The sequence below is a fragment of the Etheostoma cragini genome, chromosome 10 (genome assembly GCF_013103735.1).
Source record: "Etheostoma cragini isolate CJK2018 chromosome 10, CSU_Ecrag_1.0, whole genome shotgun sequence".
Lineage (NCBI taxonomy): Eukaryota > Metazoa > Chordata > Actinopteri > Perciformes > Percidae > Etheostoma > Etheostoma cragini.
The window spans coordinates 23532230-23554080 of record NC_048416.1 but is presented as its reverse complement, the minus strand read 5'-3'; the positions used below and the strand labels follow the sequence as shown (position 1 = coordinate 23554080).

The window sequence follows — 21851 nt, the reverse complement described above, 5'->3', positions numbered from 1 at the left end:
ATGCATCTTAAATTTCAGAAAGAACACCAATTTACACTATGTTCACTGTAATCTGTAATTAGTTAATGTCTAAACATTTGTGAAAAAGCCTTGCCAAATGTGGCCAGAATAATAGTTCCATAATATCTGAACACTGATTTCCCAATTTGGGCCTGTGATTCCATACAAGTCCTTCTCTAATGTGCAGTCAGATATTATAACTTCAATTTTCAACACTTTGAAACATGACTTGAATATAAATTGAGTTACACTTTACTGGAAGGTATCTAAATAAGAGTGACATGACAGTCATGAACACATGAAAAGCGTTAAGTTAAATGTTTGACTTGTATAAATTTCTATTTATGCTCCTAACATTGCATAAAATTGGCGAATTGTCCGCTACATTAGTCTTTTCTCCTATAAAGACTGTGTATGGTATATTAATGGTTAAACATACAAATCAATCACCATGTTTGTTTTGTAACAGATATTGAGGGTAGATACCACTGTGTAGTTTTGTCAAAATGTAAACCAGTTTTCTATTGCTCGGTGATTGGGCTTGGATTGCAATATACTCAAACAACACATTAAATTAGGTGGCTCACAAGAATGGTAGAAGTTGAAGCAGCAGTAGATGGAATATCTTGACTTTTAGGCCCTCCCAACTACAGCATTGGTCAACTCTTAAAAACAATGGAATATGTACAGTATGTCCAATTACACAACTTAATCATTTCTTTCATTAGACTCTGCCTCCTAAATGCCCACATTTTTAAAACCCCACACCTCAAGGTTGTGGGGTTTGTGGTGTGGATACCTCAAATCTAATGCCAAGATAACTGATGATATCATCTGGGTCATTCTCTCTGACTCCCTGCAGAGCCTCAGGAGACCTTATACAACTGTTTTGACAGGCTTTCTATTTTCGTGACAAGTAAATGGTTTTCAACATAAAAAATCACCTTTGTGAAATCCATAGTCGACCATTTTTGCTGACTGAAATTTTTGTTCATTCTGAAGCCGTACTTTGGTGGCATTTAGCAGAAATTCTGTAAAAGTCAACTATCCCTCTTGGTTCTCTGTGACATTTGACCACTGATCCTTTTTCATTGATGAAGTCTCAATGTTTTTGTCTTTCCACTACCTCTTGCTGCAGCTAATTCTTCTACAGTTTTTGGGAATAACTGTCCTGCAATTCTTTTTGACATTTTTGGTTATCTCAGTAGTGTTGTTTTATTTTAATATTGATAATGAGGTGGTGATCCGTTTTACCTTTTTCACATTACTAATGAGCATATGTTTGGTCTTTGTAATTTGGCCTGCAAACTAGAAGTTCTTGTGTATGTGCTGTTTATTATTGTCTATTCCATAGCCATGTAGTTTGACAACAGTACTCTTTTGTGAGTTTGTCCTTATGATATAGGTTTAAAATGTAAAGCAGTTAACAGGACACCACTAACTATCACTTCCTTAAATCAGTATCTGGAGCGTGCTCGTTGTGGGTGGAGGGGGGTGGCCTGGGGGCGGCAATTTACTACTGATACAAGGCACATGCTGTACAGTGATGATTGGTCTGAAACTAGGTTATCCATCACCGGGCCGTTCTCAGTCTACGGGCCCCTGGCCAATACCACATCCATTATCGGGTTAGGGGGATACAAAAGGGAAAATAAAAGGGCTTTTTACCAACAGGAGACTACAATAAAAACTTATGGACAGATGTGAGAGTCTGGCAGACCTACTATAGTAGTCAGTCTAAAAAAGGACAAAAAGTCAGGAATGTCTTTTTGCAAATGATAAAATAGTGTAAAGGAATGATTAATTAAAGCTGACTTTCAGAGTCCTGGCTGGCTTTTAACAAGACTATATAAAACTTTTGCCTTTCAAAAGAAATGTTACCTGGATTAAACTAATTTATATTATAATGTAACATCTAAGTAAATCTAAGTGTTTGGTCTCTAGTTGTTGCATATGCTGTTTAAATGTGGATATGAATATATATAAAATATTTTTGAAGGAAAGGGAAACTCATGCATACTACTGGAAACTGCAGTGTAAAGAAAACCTAAGAAAGATCCCACCAAGGCTTGGCCAAAAGTGCTTTTTCATATTGTAAATTAAGGACTGACTGTGGCTTTCAAAGCAAACCATTATGATAGTTAATGTAGAACCACTTAAAAGGCCAGCTGCGGGAGTGACGTGAATAATAGTGTTTAATTTGTCTAATCTTAGCAGGAGCAGTGGGTGGCTGGGGCGGGGGGTTCGCTGGTACTCTGCTGGCACTTGAAGAGAGCTGCTTCCACCACAATGTGGTGCAAATGCCCTAAATTGCCATTTGGCTGTGTTGCCGTTGTTTTTTGTAATGTTACCCTTTCATTTGTAGTTTTTCTGTTGTTAACGTGTGCACAAAAGACATACATGGTAGGACTACTGTGGAAAAGTTAGTGCAGGATGAAGTTTGGCACGTGCCAAGAATAGTTGATTGAAGAGATGATTTTCTGTTTCTTTTTCAAGGCCACTGTAATTTGCCCAGGCGCTGTAAAAGCCCTATAAATGAATCATTTAAGAATTTTATAGATGTAGTTTGGAAAGTATTTACAAGGGCAAGTTCTCGGACCCTTTTTGCAGAACTAGAGACATTCACTTGGCCACTTAACGCTACATGTACTATATGGTGAGCCTTATTTAAAATGTCAATAAAATGGTCTCCTTTTGAGCAGGTTTGAATGTGGGCGCTCACAGTATGAGAGGTTTAAAAGTACAAACTAATGCAGATATCAACAGTTTTGAAAGTATTCATCATCCAAGGGCTGCGGTTTATGCTGAGCTATATTTCCTTTATTTTATTTTCCTAACTGAATTCAGTGGATCTGTTTCTTGTATTGCAACAGCCAGCACTAGTTTGGCAGTGGAAAATTCACTGCTGATTTTTATACTGCTTGCTTGTTCAATTTGACACAGTTTTACTTTCCTGTAAGAGACGATCCCCGAGCCGAGACCTCTCCTGTGACTCTCCTACTCGCTCTGCTCAATGTTGGTTTGCGTTGGAACAGGAGATGTTGTTCTACGCTAGAAGCAGCTAGATAGTCTTATTCTATTTATTGTTATAATCCCTCTGCACACATTATAATTATGTGACAGAGCTAATACTTAGTGCGCTGAAACGTAAACTTGTGTGACATCAAATACATGTATAAGATTTCAGACGGGCTTCAAGGAAAAGGAAGAAATGTCTTATAGTGTTAAATTATAAACACTGTCCTTTGCAGCTGTAACAAAAACAAATCATGGACTTGAACGCCCAATATAAAGAGGAGAAGGCACATTCTGTGGGGGCAAACTGCGTGCGTGTCTGTGGATCTCACCTAAATTAAACCATGTGGTCACCTAAAGTCCCTCAACACCCTCCCACCCCCCACCTCAATCTCCTCGTCCCTTCAAACCAGGCCTCTCATTGACCTTCCAGGCGCTCATTGTCCCAAAGTGAGACTTGATTACTGGCCTAAGCCCTGTGAAGGTTCGCCTCAGTGGCCACAGCTGATCTTTTATACTAATTTCGGATTAATGCGGGGTCTGCAACACTGCATAAACACAGCCACTGAGAAGGCCCCTGCCACACAGAGCTAAACATTAATCCTCCTTAATGCTGAGAGTCAACTTCCAGTCCTTATCAGAATTTGTCTTAATCTCTGCCTAGGCTGTACAAAACTCCAGTGCTCAATAAGTAAAATGTACACTTCCAAACAACAAATGAGCCAATGAGCTGTGCTGGAATACGATATATAAATGTGCTGATTGGAGTGGTAAAGAATAGAAATGAAGCTTAATGGGTCTTACCTTCAAGATGTTTGAAACAGTCCTCCTGGTTTACAGATATTATATTTAGATGTAATGAAGACAAAAGGACTGCAAAGGCTACATTTTTCCTCTCATAATCGGAACCATATACATGTTCATCTTTAGCTTTGCTGTGTGCAAATTCCTCCCTCGATTTCAGCCACTGCCACAAGCATTTCAGCAAGTTTCCCTACTCCCTGTCTCTCTGTCTTATTTTTCTCTCTCATGCCGTTACGAATCCACTGATGTGTGGGTTTTGACCATGTGGGTCCTAGTCCCTGTCTAGTCTAGCGCCCTTCCCTAGAATGCGTGTGCTTGTCTGTAATTTTCTCAATACGAGATATGCGATATATTATTTTAGCGAATATCTAGGCTTGGTTCAGCAACGTTTCAAATACTTTGATTTATGACTGGATGTTTTGGTATCATAACCACTGGTATGTTTGCAGTATATTGAAGTACATTACATTCTTTTTCTTAAAAAACTCAAGGACACTTTCTCTTTTCATTAAGTAAACTTCCAGGTGAAATCTATGATCCCTTATTGATTTCTTCTGCCAAACATAATCTTTGTCCATCCTTACGCCGTTTGTTAAATGTTGGGTCATTAACAGTAACTTAATTTAATCTTGTGATACCAAAAGAATAGAATTTTACCTGCCACATTTCCCACTTTGTTTTACTGTAATTCTTTATCAGATTTCTACAGAAAAATAGAGATGCACTGCATATGGCAGTGACTGATAACCGTATATAGAAGAATTTAAACCTTTCTAATTATATTACAGCATTCAAATATATAATACATTTTAAGTTTTTATGGAAGATTAGCAACCAAGACGTTTGTATGAGGAACATACAGTAAGCCAAGGCACCATAGGGAACGAGGTGACTAATCTCCCTGTAGCCCAGTCCAACAAACACTGCCTCAGAGCATCATGTGGACTCTTTGCGGACTGAACTGTGTGCATGTTAAGCTGGCAAATATAAACACGGTCGGCTGGAGGAAAATGAGGCCACATTGTTATAAAGTTTTTTTTAATGTAAATGCCAAAGCAAAATGTCTTATAAAACTGAAGCATTGAGAGTAGAAGTAGGGAATGACTTGCATGCATACATATATACTGTACATACAGACATACATACAGACATACACACAGGGGCCTTAACAGACCTGCTGTTTACTTTTCACTTTCACATGCTGCAGCCTGGGTGAGACTTTTACGGAGTTTCTTTTTGGCCACACTTTACTTCGCAAAACATAATTATCCCATTCTGAGGTTTTGGAAAGAGCTTTTAATTTAACGGTTGCATTTGGCAAAATTCCTCATCATTCTGAAAATTCATCGCTCTAAATTTTCTCTTTTCTTCTAAATGAAGAGTCATCTCGCTGCCCTGTAATTATGCTGGTGAAGAGATCAATGAGCTGGGAGGATTTTCCTCCAAACCCGGGTCAATAACTTTAGTATTCTTGAGAAGGTTCTGTGCTGCCTCTAGCCACTCTACATTATTCAATTTTACTGAGGTTAGCGCTTGTCTGTTATGAGCTGTGAACTGACCACAAATGTACGGACTAGTCCGTCCCAAAGTACATCCCTTAGCCCTCTTCCCATCGTTTCTCAACAACTCTTCTCAAGTCTATGGGAAAGGGCAAAAAAAGATGGCAAGAGCTTTAAAACGGAAAAATCCTTTAATGCAATTCCTACCTTATCTAAAACACCTACATATCTGTCTCCAGTCTGCGGCCTTTGAAAGGATATTTCAGGCCTGGGATTGAGGAGGGGGGGCTCCCTTTAGAAGCAGAGCTAGGGATGAGTTATAGGCATCTAAGAGTCTGGAAATCTCTGGGGCCTGACCATGGCTTTAGCATACAGCTCCAACCACGGCCAGGGTCTAGAGCATAGCCCCCCCGCCTCTCGTCAAAGTAGGAAATAAAGAGAAGCATGAGAAGTCTGCGCTGATATCAAGAATTAAGAGGGCCAGGTTTTAGTTTCATGGAGTTTTTTTTTTTTTTTTTTTTAATTCACACATGTTCCACTGAAGTGCAGCTGATTATTAGCACAAGTTATTATAGAATTTTTCCGGCCCTTTGAAAAGATTAAGCTGGAAATAACAGGACATAATTAGCTACATGTTAAATTTTGGCGAAACGATTAAACTTTTAATTTGACTAAAGTCACAATTGTCACAGACATCCTTAGAGATAGCTCAGTGACCTAAGTGTCGATCTTACTTTTATGCTCAACTTTGAAGTTTTTGTTGGCAGACATGTTTTAAGACATATTAAAACACTCTTTGTTGAGTAATATTTTTTGTTAAAAATTCTTATAAAATCTACTCTTCCTTCCATTGGAAAATCCTGATTATACAAATGCACAAATGTTTGCTTATAAAGTCCAACTACTGGACACTGTCTTGTACTTTACTGACGAGTCAATGTATCAATGACATCCAGCTGAAGAAGTTAGATGCTAGACCACAACTGGCTTCCAAAACTAGTTGTCACAAAGTCACGCTCGTACACACAGGTGTTAAACAGAGATTTAAGCTGAGTACAGAGAAACTTCTGAACTCATTCAGCAGATGAATATGAAAACTTCTACTGTCATTCTATGCACGTATATCGTTCTGTACAGTGACACAAATATCCAAGCATGACAGGTTTTAGTGGATGGAGGACTTTAAAGTTCTCTGAGTGAGTTTAATTGGCCATCTACCAGGTGAACTTTCATGCTATTATGGTGATATTATTTGCATAAAATGTGTTCATTTTGCTAGATTTCTTTCTTTCTTGACACATGCTCCAGAGTGTAGTATGAGTGCACTAGACTATACTGTATGCTGCGTGCTTTGAGGGTTAAGATGTGCTGTCCTGCCCAGTGTCTCAGTTGCCTTTGCGCCTCTATTAGTCTGACTTTAACACACTGCTTTGGTCAGAGCCAGTAAATTTTCCAGCAGAGGATAAAGTTCAAGAAGATAAAATCAAACAGATGTCAGTGTGAGGTTGAGTCTTCGTGACCCATAAAAGTGTTCTCATCAAAGAGCTGAATCATTTGTTTTGAGTTATTACATTGTTATCAAAAGGGACGGCAGCGGCCTGTTTGAGCAGGAATCTGATCTGTTTGTCTAAAAACACGAGCAGAGATAGTCCAACCCTAAGGAACCATGGGAAAAGAGTGACGGCTGACAGGTAAAGGCAGCTGCGGATGGATTTGATTGACAGCCATCATCTATCTTTGGACTTTGTTTACTTTTGTTTAGTGGAGTCAAGTGTTCACTTTCCGGCACCTTGCTCTGCACGCCACGTTTCTTGTAAACTTTACCTCCTAAATAACTAAATAGGCAGGAAAACAATTTCAAAAGAGATGATGTTGTGAATATTTTTTCTATTTACGACACTCCAACATTGCACATTTCTTCCTCTGTTGTAAATTTGATTAACTTAACTAATGAAATTTGTGATAAGATCAAAAGTAAAATAAGATCCTGGACCGACAAGTTCAATAAATGTTGATTATTTCTGAATCATTTGGCACACATTGGGATTATTTAGTCTTACACCAGAGGAAGATCATTCCACTCAGGGTCATATGTTCATGCAAAGTTCATGTTGAGGTTACATTTTTGCCCTATCTTTTAAATCTTGTTTCAACTCATGAGTGAGGTTAAGTCATAGACAATAAAATGTTGCTTCTATAAAAAAAAAAGGTCTGCCCACGATACCTTGTGATGTATAGGTAATAAATGCAATAAATATGAAACATCTGACCAAATATACACACAGTATTTTCATCTGTTGTTGTAATTCAGGCCCAGAAGAATTTACACCATGAAAAAGTGAGTGTTGTCTTTTCAAGGGCCCGAAAACAAACTGGATTTCAAAGTGTCTGCGGCATAGGAAATTCGAGGTCAGCCATGAGGGGTGGGGGGGTAAACTAACTTATGGTGTTTGCACACTTTAATCATGTGAACTTAAGCTGGCCGAAGCACGCAATTTCAGTTAGTACTGTTACTTATGTAACATGCAGCTGTGCCATACTTGCCTTTACTGAGCTTATAATTTGGCAATAACATGAATGTTTTTTGTCTGAAGTCTAGTAAGACAATAATGGATTGTTTAAGCTGTTTTTTCTTAATTTGAATGTCTGTTGCTATTCATGACATTTTACAAAACATATTGTTACGTATACATTTCCCATGAATTTGGAACAGCAATAATGTTTCTATATTTTACAAGTTACACTGCTTACTAGTCTCTCGTGGCAGTGGCACAGAGTTAAAGTGTCTCCTGCAATATCTTGCTCTCACCATGAACCATGAGGGCCTAGCTAGTTGGGATCACATGAAGACGTTTGATAAGCAGGCCCCAGAGTGCTTTTGTTCCCAGCAGGCTATTCTCACTTTCACAGTGCGGGGGTGGCATGCCAGTAGCCAGATTACCCACCACAGCAGTCAATACAGTCTCTGCAGCTTTCTCTCACTCTATAATGGGGTTTGTGGAAGCTGATACCACATAGTCCGAAAGGTTGGTCTCCAAAATAAAATAAGCCAAAATAGTGATATTTTAAATGCTATAGCACAATGCATAGATGCACTTTGCTTTTTTTCTAGCATTTTAGGCCTTTATTGGACAGGACAGCTTAGACATGAAAGGGGAGAGGGTGAGGGGGGGGGGAGGGGGCAATGACATGCAACAAAGAGCTCTGGGTCAGAACCAAACCCGCAACCACTGTGTTGAGGACTGAGCCTTTGTATATAGGCACGCGCTCTACCAGGTAAACTACCCTGGCGCCCAAGATGCCCTTTGCACTTCCAGGGTTCAGAATACTGCAGGGCATCGTGGGTCGAAAACTGGAGCACAGTGGCAAAATATACATTTTAATAAGAAATATTTACAACTAGCTTGTCATAATTTCTCAGTTTCAACCAGATAAAAAGAGCTGTTTGAGAAAACCTGCAGAGAATGATATCTTTTTCAAAAGTTACTATTACAAAAACTAGAATATTTGACCCAACAAATTTCCAACATACAACAAAGCTCTTGCAAACATGATAGCAGCTAAAAAGTCTGTCTCTCTGGGGAGGTTTAGTCAACTCGCCCCAACAGCTAAAATGACTGTGTGACCTTAACATAATATTCTGCTTGATTATACAAAATACAGAGAAAGGTAAGCTAGAGTAAACATTTATAGTTAGTTTTACATATTGATTATAGTGTCATCATACAATGACACTCTTAAATGACATATCCGCTACCTGTACAACCCCATTCTGTCCCCATCCATTCAAACGCATGCATACGCTTAAAATAATAACACAAAACAGGTTTGTCTTCATGCCATTGTGTCTTGATTTATAAGGAGCATGTCAGTATGAGCACAGTTCTCACATATAACTGCTGTCACCAAAACCATAGCAGTCATTGAAACTATTCTCCATGGAGACTTCATGATGACGGTAAAGAGATTTAGGATTTTTCACTCAAGCTCATCAAGTCAAGGCATTGTAGCACATTGGCTGCGCCAAATGACGGCATATAAATACCTGCATATAATTGACCGAGCATTGACAACTGCACACAGCATGATCATGATTAAGAATCACCATTTGAATCAAGACTTTTAACATTGGTTGGGTGTCCCGGTGCACCTTGGTATGTCACCTCAGTTGAATTACACTAGGTGGAATTTTAAGAAATATGTATGACACTAATAGGTCAGCGAAAAAAAAGCTTGTGTGTTACTAGTTAAAGCTATGTGTGTAGATTCTGTCTCGCCCATGAGGAATTTGAAATAATGACAACACTACTGTTGGCACGTCCAAATTATACAAGCCTTCTGTGATTGCGCACTTGCCCCTCCACCTCTCCTCCACCAAGTTGCTAGTAGCCACAGAGGAGACTGAGGATTTTTTTTTTAAAACAACAAGATGGCCTTTTCTGAAAAGGTAATTATGTTCAGTTGAGCATTTGCGTTGGGAAGTCACTGGACGACACAGTCTTCTGAACATAGCCATTCTGAGAAATACAGAGAGTTATTTGGAGCTGATCTCAATTAGCTTTGTAGCAACTCATTTGGCAACGGCTTGAATGTAATGGTAATTCAATAATATCAGAAGCTTTAAGGTAGTAAACAAGAGAAACATTTTCCCTCGTTTGGCAGCTTAAATCAGCCATAAAAGTGTCCTTAACGTACGATTCTGCAGCAGTAAGATTGAAACTGTCTTAGGAAGTTCCTTGATGGGATCAGAGTAAACTATAAGTCAACAACAGATTAGGCATGCTCACCAATGTTTTTCCTTGATAATTAAAGTTTTTAAGAAAGTTCAAGTATAAATCAGAATGCTGTAACTCAAGCAGAGTTACTCTCGGTTGCTGATTTGATATTTCACATTGACATTTAACAATAATCACAGATTCTCTGCCGAGAGACGAGCTGTCAACAGCAGCAAACCTTCTCATCTGCCGGAGGCGACGCAGGCTCGTAATGAATTGCGGAGGTTTGCTTCTGGACCCCCTCCATCCCCCAGTTATTGATACAGTAGGGAGAGAAGATAGCTCTATTTTCTGCATAGATGACTGATGAGCGTGGCACCGTTTACATACTGTATTTTCCAGTGTTTGCCCTGAGGAAGGGAGCCTTGGTGGAATTTGTATTGACTCTACAAATGTTTAATGAGCAAGCAGCAACAGCAGCTGGTTGCACCGCACTGATGAAATGATGACACAAGACACGTGTGTTCCTGTGCACAGCAGTGACTGGGCATGTGTTGCACACAAAGTACAGTGGTTGTATCGGTAAATATAATGCAATTAACTTTTCTAATTTCTTTTGAGTTAACAGATAATGGGAAATCCTTGTCAAATCACTTTTTACCTTAACATTAAATTACATTCATATTTACCTGAGACAGACAGTATGGAGTTTCATTCAAAATCATTTTAAAATAGGCAAAAAATCAAAACAATGTGTTCCCGGTAAAATTTATCTTTGCAAAAAGAACTTGCAACAATTAAATCAAATTCTTAATAGGTATTAGTTTATAAATTTGCGATATTGAATGATATAAAAAGTATTGCTCTTTTCCTCTACATTAAATTGGAATTTAATTAATAAGGATATACATGTGCAAATAGGCAATTAAACATACAGTACATAAATTGCATTTTTTAAGACATATATGGATTTTATACCCCATAAAAAGTCCATGGCTCCAGAATTGTAAAACGGCAGAAACACTGGCACCCGGCATCGTGTCGATCTTTAAGAGAGCGTGGGCAGCCACAGTCCACAAAGCTAACCCTGTCATCTGGCAGCAGATTTGCAAGAGAGATAAACTGAGATCCTGCAGGGGATCAAACCCAGCCTCTATCTCTAACAGAGGATTTAGCCAGCAGAGACTAAAGGGGCTAGAGCAGAATTACTCTGTATGGAGCCTGAATGAGTCGTTGCATTTACCCTGCAAGTTGGTTGCTTTTGTGTCTGGATACTGTTTAGCAGGATAATGCAAAAAGATAAAAATGCCATTTTATCCTGTGTTACAGGTTGACATGCAGGTCTGTTTGGAGGGGAGGTATAACTATAGCAACAGCACTTCAGCTACAAAAGCATAAACTTAGTAATGGACAGTTAATTTACTCTACTTACATGTCTCTGTTGGTTCCTGATGGTGTGCTGACTCTGTACCTCCTACTGTTGTTACTGTGGTTAATCTAATTTATGGACCAAAAAATCTACAGTTATGGACGTTCAGCCCAGGACGACTTCAACAGCGTAAGGAATGACCACCTGGAAGTGACCCTAACAGGATGTCTAACCGGGGGTAGCCATTTTTATCCTAATTATGACATTTCTGTCTTTTTGTTTTATCATTTGCATTATAATGCAATGTTAGGGATAGCACAATATTTAGTGACAAGTTACTTCATAAACATTATTTTTCATACACATTATTTTTCTTAAGTAGTTTAATTAATTACTAAAGGAGATATAATTACTGCCTAAACAATTGTCCCTGGTTTAATATGTTTTTACAGTTACTGAACCAGTAAAAGTATAGAAATCAGACTACAAGCTTCATTTAAGTAAGGACAGACATTATGTTAAATTGAATATAAGGCAAGAGGAAGAATAACGTGAGATGTTGGCTCAGTTAAAAAAATCCATTGTCGAGTCAGTTTAAAAAAAAGTTTGCTCATAATAGCTCTGGGACATCACTAAAATAAATCACCTAAAACACTGAGTCGGTAATGAAATGGTTTTTCCCGAAAGTTTTTTGGGAGTATGGCTGTACATTTTTAATTATTTAAAAAAAAAATCCTTTTTAGATAACATCAAGCAGCACTATCAGATTTGGTTCTGGTGAAAACGCCATGGGTTTTATTAGGCCCACACTTAATACTATTAATAGACATATAGATGATGGATGTAGAGTCAGGTGGTGCAGAGTCAACTGGATATTTTATGCTGTTGGCCAGAGGCATAGATAATTTTCATACATGACTTTTTGAAATGTCATGACTGAGGGACCAAAAACATGTCAATATATACAAAAAATCTTTACAGTGCCTTGAGTGAAGGATTGAAAATCTAACGTATGTGCATCTTAACAAATTAATTATTTTCATGCTCCATCACCTTATATTTCATTATTGATTCATTATTCATGAATCAAAAGACCACCAGAATGGTGAAAGGTTGAGCACGGCTGAACCCACTCAAAATTGACATTACAGTGTGCAGGTATTTTTTCAACTTTCAGCACCTAAGAACTATCCGTTCTTACCAACACCCCATTAACATTGGCCAAACGTCACCAGCCCATCACACTCACAAGAGTGGCATACAGCAGCAAAACACTCCCCCACCTTCATAGAAAATGTTGGTATGCTATGGGATTTTCATCTGGCAGGGGTACTTAGCTTGGTTGTGGATTCCGCGGTTGGTAAGCCAGTCAGGGATTATGGCCTTGTCACTGCAATGGTGAATTATACCAGTTGGTTTTGGGGCCTGACCATAGGTGATGTGATCTGGGGATAGCATGTTACACTCTCATTATAAATCTTATCACTGGCAGGAAAAAAGAAGCGGCTGGCGACACAATGCCCACTCATTTTGTAAATCAAGACACAGGACATGCTAGGCAAAGGACAGGCTTCAGCCAGGATGAGATTATAAAGTATCCATTATCATACATTATCAGTGGGTTTTTATAGTGGCTTTGAAAGCTATGTTCTCCCCACACCAGGATACACGGGCAATTTGGTAATGAACGGTCTTGCAGTCGACAGCAGATGAGAAAGGGGAACCCAATGGGATAGCTAATGCTGCTCCGTCTCTGCTGGATCCGATCCGTAAGAAAGCAATTCCCTAACGCGTTAGAGATAAAGATATCTATCTATCTATCTATCCATCTATCTATTTATCTGTGAATGTTAAGGTTATGTTGTTTTGACTTTTGTTTTCGGCTCTTTGTTGCCTTTTGTGGTTAAAAATTGCTGGCCTCTGATTTTACTTTGGTATTTAAGTTTTTTAGTTTTTTCTACAGCAACATAAGCATAATGTTTAATTACAGTAATAAGTGTGAGGAACAAATTGTTACCTCCCATTTGTGGCCCTATTCAACCAAGTGAAGAGCAATCCTTGTTCTGGTGTTGTAACCAATTGCATTGCTTCTTTTTTTGATAACTTTTTTGTTAATAATTACATCCACAGCAGTACTGTAAATAAGCAAAAAAAGAAGCGTAAACACTAAAATCTTTTGGTATTAGAAGAATTTAAATGTCATGGAGACAAAGAAAAGAAGCTCATTTGGAATCTGGTTAATAAAAAGTAATGCTTAATATATCATAGCATCTCATCAAAGCAACAGATTGCCAAAAAGTGCATTATATTTTTTTATATTTTAGGTTATATATATGTAATTATTGCAGCAGTCTGTTTTCTAATGCAAAGCAGTACTTCATAGGGTGATGAAGACGAAGAGAATAAATTAATAAAAGGTCAATTTGTTCCATTTGTCAAATATATTTCTATGTTAATCATTAGGAGAAACAAAAGGAATAGATGCACATAAATTAAATGGTGAAATTAGTATTCTGGGCCGTCTGTGTACATTGGAGGTCAGAGTTGCAGTGCAAACTATTAGCCTACTCTCCAACCCCTGTTGCACAGTCCTCCTTCTTATTACTACAATGGTGGTTTCACCTTTTCAGTTTAATCATTCCAGTAGATATTAAACTCTCCCGGCAGGCTGGGGGCTATATAGTGTAGGGATTTACTGAGGGATTTGCGTCCTCCTTTCTGCTAGTTCAAATCTCTGTGTCTTCTCAGATCAAATTATCATAACCATCATCGGGCACGACTCCACCATGAAAACACAGTGCAGGAAAAACGCCGTCAGCAATTCCATGTGCCCCTCTCTCAGAAATATGAAATATGGTTATTGTGCACTGCTATGCAAAAGAATTGGAATGTTATCCCATGGTACCAGAGCCATTGTGGAAAACATGAGTTATTGTCAAATAGCTGTATGATTGACATTAAAAAAATAATTTCAGTTTTATAATAGTAAGTTTATTATATTTCTGTGCCACATTGTATCACATTTGGCACATAGACATATCCCTGCAAAGGCAAAACACCTTATCTTGCAAGAGCAGAGATCTTCACCAGGGGTTCCGGGACCCCTAGGGGGTCCTCGGAGTCAATGCAGGGGGGCATCCAACAAGTTTGTTTTCTAAAATTAGTTCTAAAATGAATCCAACATATTATTTACAAATATAAATCCCCAACTGATAATAGGTTAACTGGCCTATTGGTAAGGTAGCCATTAAAATCCACAAGGATTTAATGTGTCACATTAGGCTAATTTGATTAACCAATATTTGGAACCAATATGCATTTACAATGAAAATTCAAAATGATTAAGGCATACATTTTGGAATTTAATAAACTCAAACACTTTATATAAATGCTTTAAGCAATTATTTAATGAATTAGTAATTTTTAACATAATAGAGTAACAGATAGTCAGTGTTGTGGGAGGGACATTAAGTCAGACTCTGTGGTGAGTGAAACCGAAAGCAGAGGGACAGAGCTGTAGCTGAGCCAAAGTAGTGGACTTGTGAATTCATTAACTTTATTGGTTATCAGGCAAATAAAACGCTGATAATTGGCCATCGGGCCAATAATAGGTTTATCTGTATCCCATACCCTAACCCAGAACTGTTTTGGTTAAATGTAAGGGTCCTCATGCTCAAAACATTGCTTGATGTCCTTATGTTATTATTAAGCATTTTCATGAAGCCTCATTAATGTGATTGTTTTAAATATTTGAAAATTATACTTTATTTTTCCATGCCTCAGAACTGGAAGCCCCTTATTAAATCAAGCTGAATGTACCAAACAGCGAGGCAGAGTGAAGGTTTTCATATGGGAGAACTTTCATCTATTTTTGCGTATTATATATCCAACTTAATACATCATCAAGGGGGTTTACACACCATCGCGTGACTAGCTGTGATGCCATAAGACTGAAAGTAAATTAACGTGACGCTGCAGACCCCGGGACCCTTGATAAACGTGGAAACCTTTATTATTATTTATCTTATTTTGGGTGTGTAAGCTGAGAGCAGACAGGGCGGGTCAGCACAATGTTCGGATTGTTCCACGCTGCACGCACCTACATATTGAGAGAAAGATGAATGCTTTCACCTATAGGGGCACCGCTTTACTTTCCAATCTTTAAACATGAATATGGCTAGTGTGGGAAAAAGTGTGTTTTCTGCCTCTGACTGCAAGGGAACGGGTCAAATCCTCTGCTAGATGCCCCAGGCTATTTTTCCTTTCCTCTTTTTTTCTGAACACCTCCACACCAAGAGAGCAAAATCTCTGTCTGAAGACGAAGGAGGGGAGGCAGAAATACTCTTCTGTTTTCACTTTGTGTGTGTATTAAACCCTCTGGGGCTGAAATAATTAAGATCAATATATATGAAAGTTCAAGATACTTTTTTTCCCCTTAAAGTTGGCTCATTTCAAGGTAATTAAAGCATGATCTGGATCTCATGTGAGTCTGGGTAGCCTCATTGACATACAGTATCATTGGCAATGGGCAGATTTATGAGCCGTATTGGTTCAGCATCTGCTAATTACACTTTTGCTGTAATTGTACCCTGTCTCACTTTGTGTTTGGACCAATTACTGAAGCAGATACACACACAGGAATAACCAGTGTGCAGGAATGTACACATGTGATGTCTCTTTTACTCTCTAATTAAATTACTTATTTATTTATTTCACACAGACATGTTAATCAGCAATGTAATGTTTTGAAAAACTCTGCTGTGTTGTTTATTCTCCTCTAAACACCATAATCATCCCTTCAGATAATGTGCAGAATGTATTACTATTTTAATATAATCATGTAATGGTAGAGGGAAAGGTAGATCACCTTTCTGAGAGGCAGCTCTTCTCTAACTGAGTAAGTAGTAATTGTCCAGCTATATACTTCATTACTGTCTTTGCATGTGAAATCATGACATTATTCTAATGATATTAATAAGAAAACCATATGCTGTTGGATAAAAACAAACCTATAAAAGAAAACATGCACAAATGTATGTTTGAATTTGTAGAAGGAAGATAAGTGCGTTTTGTCTTCCTATTAATGTTGGATCTAATTCAGTTGACTTTTTAGGGTCTACGGGTCATGGAATTGCCATAAACACATACAGCAAAACAACCATGTCAACTTTCAATTTCAGCAATGGGAAGAAAAATAAAAAAACATCAAAAATATATTGTAGTTCTGCGGTTTTTACCTCCAAGCATCAAGATGATATCATTACTCTCCTGAGCATCTCCGGCCAGAGTGACATCAGTCCATTACACCGTCAAAGCCCTCAACTCGTCCCCCACCACCTCTCAAAGGTCACCTTGGGGAGGATTCCACTATCCACCAAGCCCACCAAACAACACCCCTCCCATCATGCCATTGTTCAACCCAATTCCACCTAGGATAGATACAAGAGGATTGGAGTGAGGTAGGGGTTTGTGTGTGTGTGTGTGTGTGTGTGTGTGTGTGTGTGTGTGTGTGTGTGTGTGTGACCAGCTGTCACAGGGTTCTTGGTAAAAGGCTGCAGCTGTTTCGGCAGACTGCTGATAAAGGCAGTAGGACTGTGGGTGAAAGTGTATGGACACGGCGGAGAATAGAATGCACACATGTGGACATGTATGCAAAAATAATAAGAGACAAACAAAGTAGTTTCTTTAGGCTCTTGTTTATTTTTTCTTCTTAAACTTTTAGAAATTAGCAAACCTAGATCCATTCATGGATGCTGACAAAAACTGAAGTATTGGCTTAATGCTTCCCCATTAAAGTGTTATTATATCCTGTTAAATCACAGTTATGTTCCACTAAAGGTCTGAACTGACTTATGTTATAAAATATATTTAAGCTGGTCCCTACAGGCAGCAAAAAAAGTCTGTAGTGTTTGAAAATACTAATACTAACTTGTGTTTTCTAACTATGACTTAGTCTTGTTGGGTAGGTACATTGTACACCAGTGGGTGGACTAAAGCCTAAAAAAGTAACATAGCTATTGTCCAGAAAAAAGAGAACTTGTTCACAAGACAACACAACCAACTGACATGATGAACCAGTTGCTGGGAGTCCTACATTTTAGGCTGCTGTAAATGATAGTTCAGCCAACAAACCTGTGCACAATGTGGGAACCAAAGCCAATTTAAGATGACAGATCATGGTGCTAATATAGCCAAAAGCTTTTGTTTAGCTTCTGTACCCTACACAGTTTGGTAAGTATTGCAAGACATTAGTGCTGCTAGAAGTAGAGTGTGGTCCCTGACAGTAACATGTCCACCATTTCTATAGGGCTACTGATTTGCTGTAGAGTCAACAACCCAAATGTAAATGGCATCCAGAAATTGGGATGTAGTGTGAATTACATAAATGGTGTTTGAGCACCTAAGTCACAGGGATCAATGTGTCCGGCTGTGTCCTCTGTGTGCCTCGCCTTGGATTAACCAAAACCTGGAACAGTGTGGGGTCACTGTGTGCCACCTAATTTACAGCTGACATCTCATATCTCATACTGTGGGATGGCATGATGTGAGACACGGATGCCTTTTAAAGGTCTGGCGTTGTGATAAATTTGGAAACAATACTCGTTGCAGTGCAGATACACAATGATTAATTGCAAGTCTTCCAAACCTTGTAGGGCAAATCCCATGTAAAGTGATGCATTAACGTACACCTGTGACTGCCACATCATGGTCATCTCTGTGCTGACTAATTGCAGCAAGAGGAAGATTTTGATTTTCCGTGATTGTTTTGTTGTTACTGTATGATCTTTCCTCATAAAATATAGGGATTTAAGGTGAAAAGAGAACAAATCTCAACACTGATACAGCATTTAATCCTTGAAATACGAGGTTGACACTCAATATGGCTTCCTGGCAACAAGGTGGTTGTGGTAATCTTCTAAAAGTAACTAGCCCAATGGATTTGTTCTTCCATAGCAAACTTTTAAAATGAGCAGGACTCAAAAGTTGGAACACCTCCCTACACTGTGTACTTGGTTCATATTGTAAACTGTCAGTATGCATTTGATCAGTTATAAACTTTTAAATCATCTTGGAAATGTGTGTTTTCTACTGACAAATGTTAATTTCTGAGCTAAAAACACTGACTTAGTAACTCTGAGTCAATAGTCCACCCGACCCATGCACTGTTAAGGTTTACGTTTAATTTTAGAACATGATCATGTTAAAATACCTGGTCCTAATCCTCACACAACCTAGGATTAAAGTAATGGACTATGCTGGTGACATACTTGGAAAGAAATAGAAATAGCACGACCAACAGAGAGCTCCTGGGGCTAAAGGTAAATATGAAATTACATTTATTGCTACAACCTAGTCACCAAGCTTACATGCACAAACTATTCAGGTGTTTTTTGCCCTTATTCCAAAAAAGATGATATTCCAACTAAGCTGTTGACATGGCTAATGAAATTAAACATTCCACTAATATTTCTGTTTACATGCCGCCCTGCAAAATGGTTTTTTTCAGAGTTTACCAGCAGAGGCTTGTTGGATCTTGCAAACACAGCCTCCCTCTTTCATTCCTTCAACAAACTTCTTGAAAAGGTCGGTGTACGTTGTGTACGCGTCTGTATATCTAAACACCTGTCCATATCCAAGTCTTTGAAATGTTAAAGTATCTCTCTTCCTTCTTATTGTTTCTGCAGCCTTGCAAACTGTTGGCTGGTTGGTTTGTGTACAGCAACACACAGAACGGATCATAAACTGTACCCAAGAGGCCGTAAACTGGTTAAAAACCCAGATTGAGACACAATCCGGAAGCGCTGTGAACATGTCCAAAGAATGCCTCTAAAACACAATTAATACCGAAATATACCGCATATCTTAATCGGAAAATGCCGTATTCAGAAAAAGGCCTTATTCGGAATATCCAACCCAAATATGCTGTTAATATGACATCCATCAAATTTGGAATGTTGTCATATTCTTAATAAAAGTGGAATGTTGTTGTGCATAAATGTAATGATACTCTCTATCATGTGAGTCTATTGAACATGTTGCTTTTGGGACAAATCAGACCAAGTGAAATATATTGCTTGAGTAAATGTCCAGAGAGTGTGTGTGTTTTGTGTGTGTATTCTTTTTTACATATAATATATAAAATAATTATTATTTAATTAATATTATATTAATTAATATACATTATTGTTATAAGAAATGTATATACAGTATATATTAAAGATGCGGCTTCCAGGCAAAAGAATCTAATACTGACACACACAACACTGTTACAAATTGTCCACAGTACTGCACATTGAGTGTAAAAACGTTTTAAAAAAGAAAGTTTACAGTATATCTGCTGCAGGTCAGCATTGTGCCAAAGTAAAGAAATATCATTCCCAGAAGCTTTGCTAAGGATTCAAGGAAGTCTTTGGAGTTAGATGCAAGGTTATACAGAGGGCAGCCAGAATGGGTGTTTAGTTTGGTAGACCGAGTCAAACAACTGCCACAGAATGAAAAGATAGAGAAAAGTAATTCACCTTGCATCAGGAAAAACACTGGTGAGACAAAAGAGGTGGAGGGCAATGGTTCAATACAGGGGGGTAGTGCAATATTGAAGTGAATATTGAATTATAAGGTGATGAAAAAGTGCTTTTAACAAATAAAGCAACTTTTTATCTCCCCCCCCCCCCCCCCCCCCCCCCATCTGGGAAAGCTGCAGATAATTTAATCTGAGAGTGGTTCACCTGGGAGAGCTGGCTGTTCTGACTGCAAGAGGATTTGTGAAATGGCTCGAAGGCAAGTTCAGCAGAACACACAAACTCTTATTAAACTTCCTGTTTTCACCAAGTGAGAGCATGCTCATGCATGTCCTGAGACACATACACACACACAGTAGCATTGTAACATTTAACTGGCCTTTCTGACCCAGTATTTGTTGGCTGTCAGGAATAAAATTGTGTATTTTACAAGACAAAATAAGAACAGAAAGATAGAAAAAATTGTGTGTAAACAGTGTTGTATTTGTTCCTGCCGCCATAAATTGGTATTATCCTTATACGGTAGCAATCATTGCATAGCTGTAACACTGAAGACCCTGATCTCGATCAGTGTCCATACTTCAGGGTCAAATGAGTAAACAAGAAACATATTACATAAACAAATGTCCCCATTAGTGCTCTCACCGTTATACACGTATCAATATAAAAAGCCGTACAGTAGTAAAAGATCCATAACCACTGCCCGTCTAGTCAAATCCCATCTTCATTAGAATTGGCTGCTCTTTTGGTAAAACAAAATAAAGCAAAGGTAAGTAAAAGTAAATGGATTTTCCTATTGAATGTTATTGCTTTAGGAATGGGTGCAGATGGCTATTGATCTGCCTCATCCTTGGCCATTACTGTGTGGATGGCAATCAGCGAGGCCGTTGGTTTCTGGGTAAACAAGCATTTTCGCCTCTCATGGCAGAGCGGCAAAGATATTGAGAGCAGTGAAAGGCTTGGAAAAACATTGCTATCGGTCTCTCCTGTGCTGCTGACAGGACAATTGAAAAGTATGTCATTCATTGATGGCCTAAACAAGATTGTTTCTCTGCTTGCTCTGGCCTGTGTGAGGAGATATATGCCCTAGGGTATAGGTGGAAATTTACAAGAGCAAACACTGGAGTAGAATGCATAGAAGGGGCAACCGGGTTTTGTTGATGCAAGTTGTTTTTACAGACTTAACCTTTTTCTTCTCCTCGAATGTGCCGATCAGACTTTGTTACATAATTTTCTGTTTCTGCACTGAGTCTCACACAGACAAAAACAATGGCAAAGCCAGGCCATTCCTATCAACATTTTCTAATTTACCACTAAAACAGAGCTCCTAACAACCTTTTACATTTTACTTATGAGGGACCTCTTGCAATCACGCAAATAATGACTATCCTCTCTATTTCTGCGTTTCAGACACAATTTTTAGCCCGTAAGTCACGACTCACTATATATATATATATATATATATATATATATAGCAGCTACCAGACGTTGACGTTAGCTAGCGCTAGCTGATACTACCAAATTCTAGTCTGCGACATATTACATAACCTGTAATAGTACACAATTGAATGTGTATTGTTTTGATTGCAATTTGCCGAATTACTTTACGTTGCATATTTATTTCTATTTATTTCTATTTCTCACCGTTAATCCATGTCGCCTGTACAGCATTGGGGGGCGCCATTGGTGTGTGTGTGTGTGTGTGTGTGTGTGTGTGTGTGTGTGTGTGTGTGTGTGTGTGATGTCAAAAACTGTAACTGGGAGAACAACAATCTGGTACGAGTTTGGGTTTGAATGCTACAGTATATGGGAAACGGGTTGCCTGGAACGCAGCATATGTTGCAAAGGTGAAAATTATGTGACAATTTCACAAAACCTTGTGTCAGAGTGGATGGTTGCGTGCAAGGTTGTTAAACACAGTAGCTTTGCT

General features: G+C 38.5%; 1 long non-coding RNA gene across 1 annotated transcript; it reads right to left on the bottom strand.

Moving 5' to 3' along the window:
- Positions 1–4436: 4436 nt before the first annotated feature.
- On the bottom strand, positions 4437–21586 carry LOC117952024. Its single transcript, XR_004658301.1, has 3 exons — positions 21465–21586; positions 17531–17534; positions 4437–4447 (listed from the first exon to the last, which is right to left on the bottom strand). It is a non-coding gene; the product is annotated as an uncharacterized LOC117952024 (long non-coding RNA).
- Positions 21587–21851: the final 265 nt, after the last annotated feature.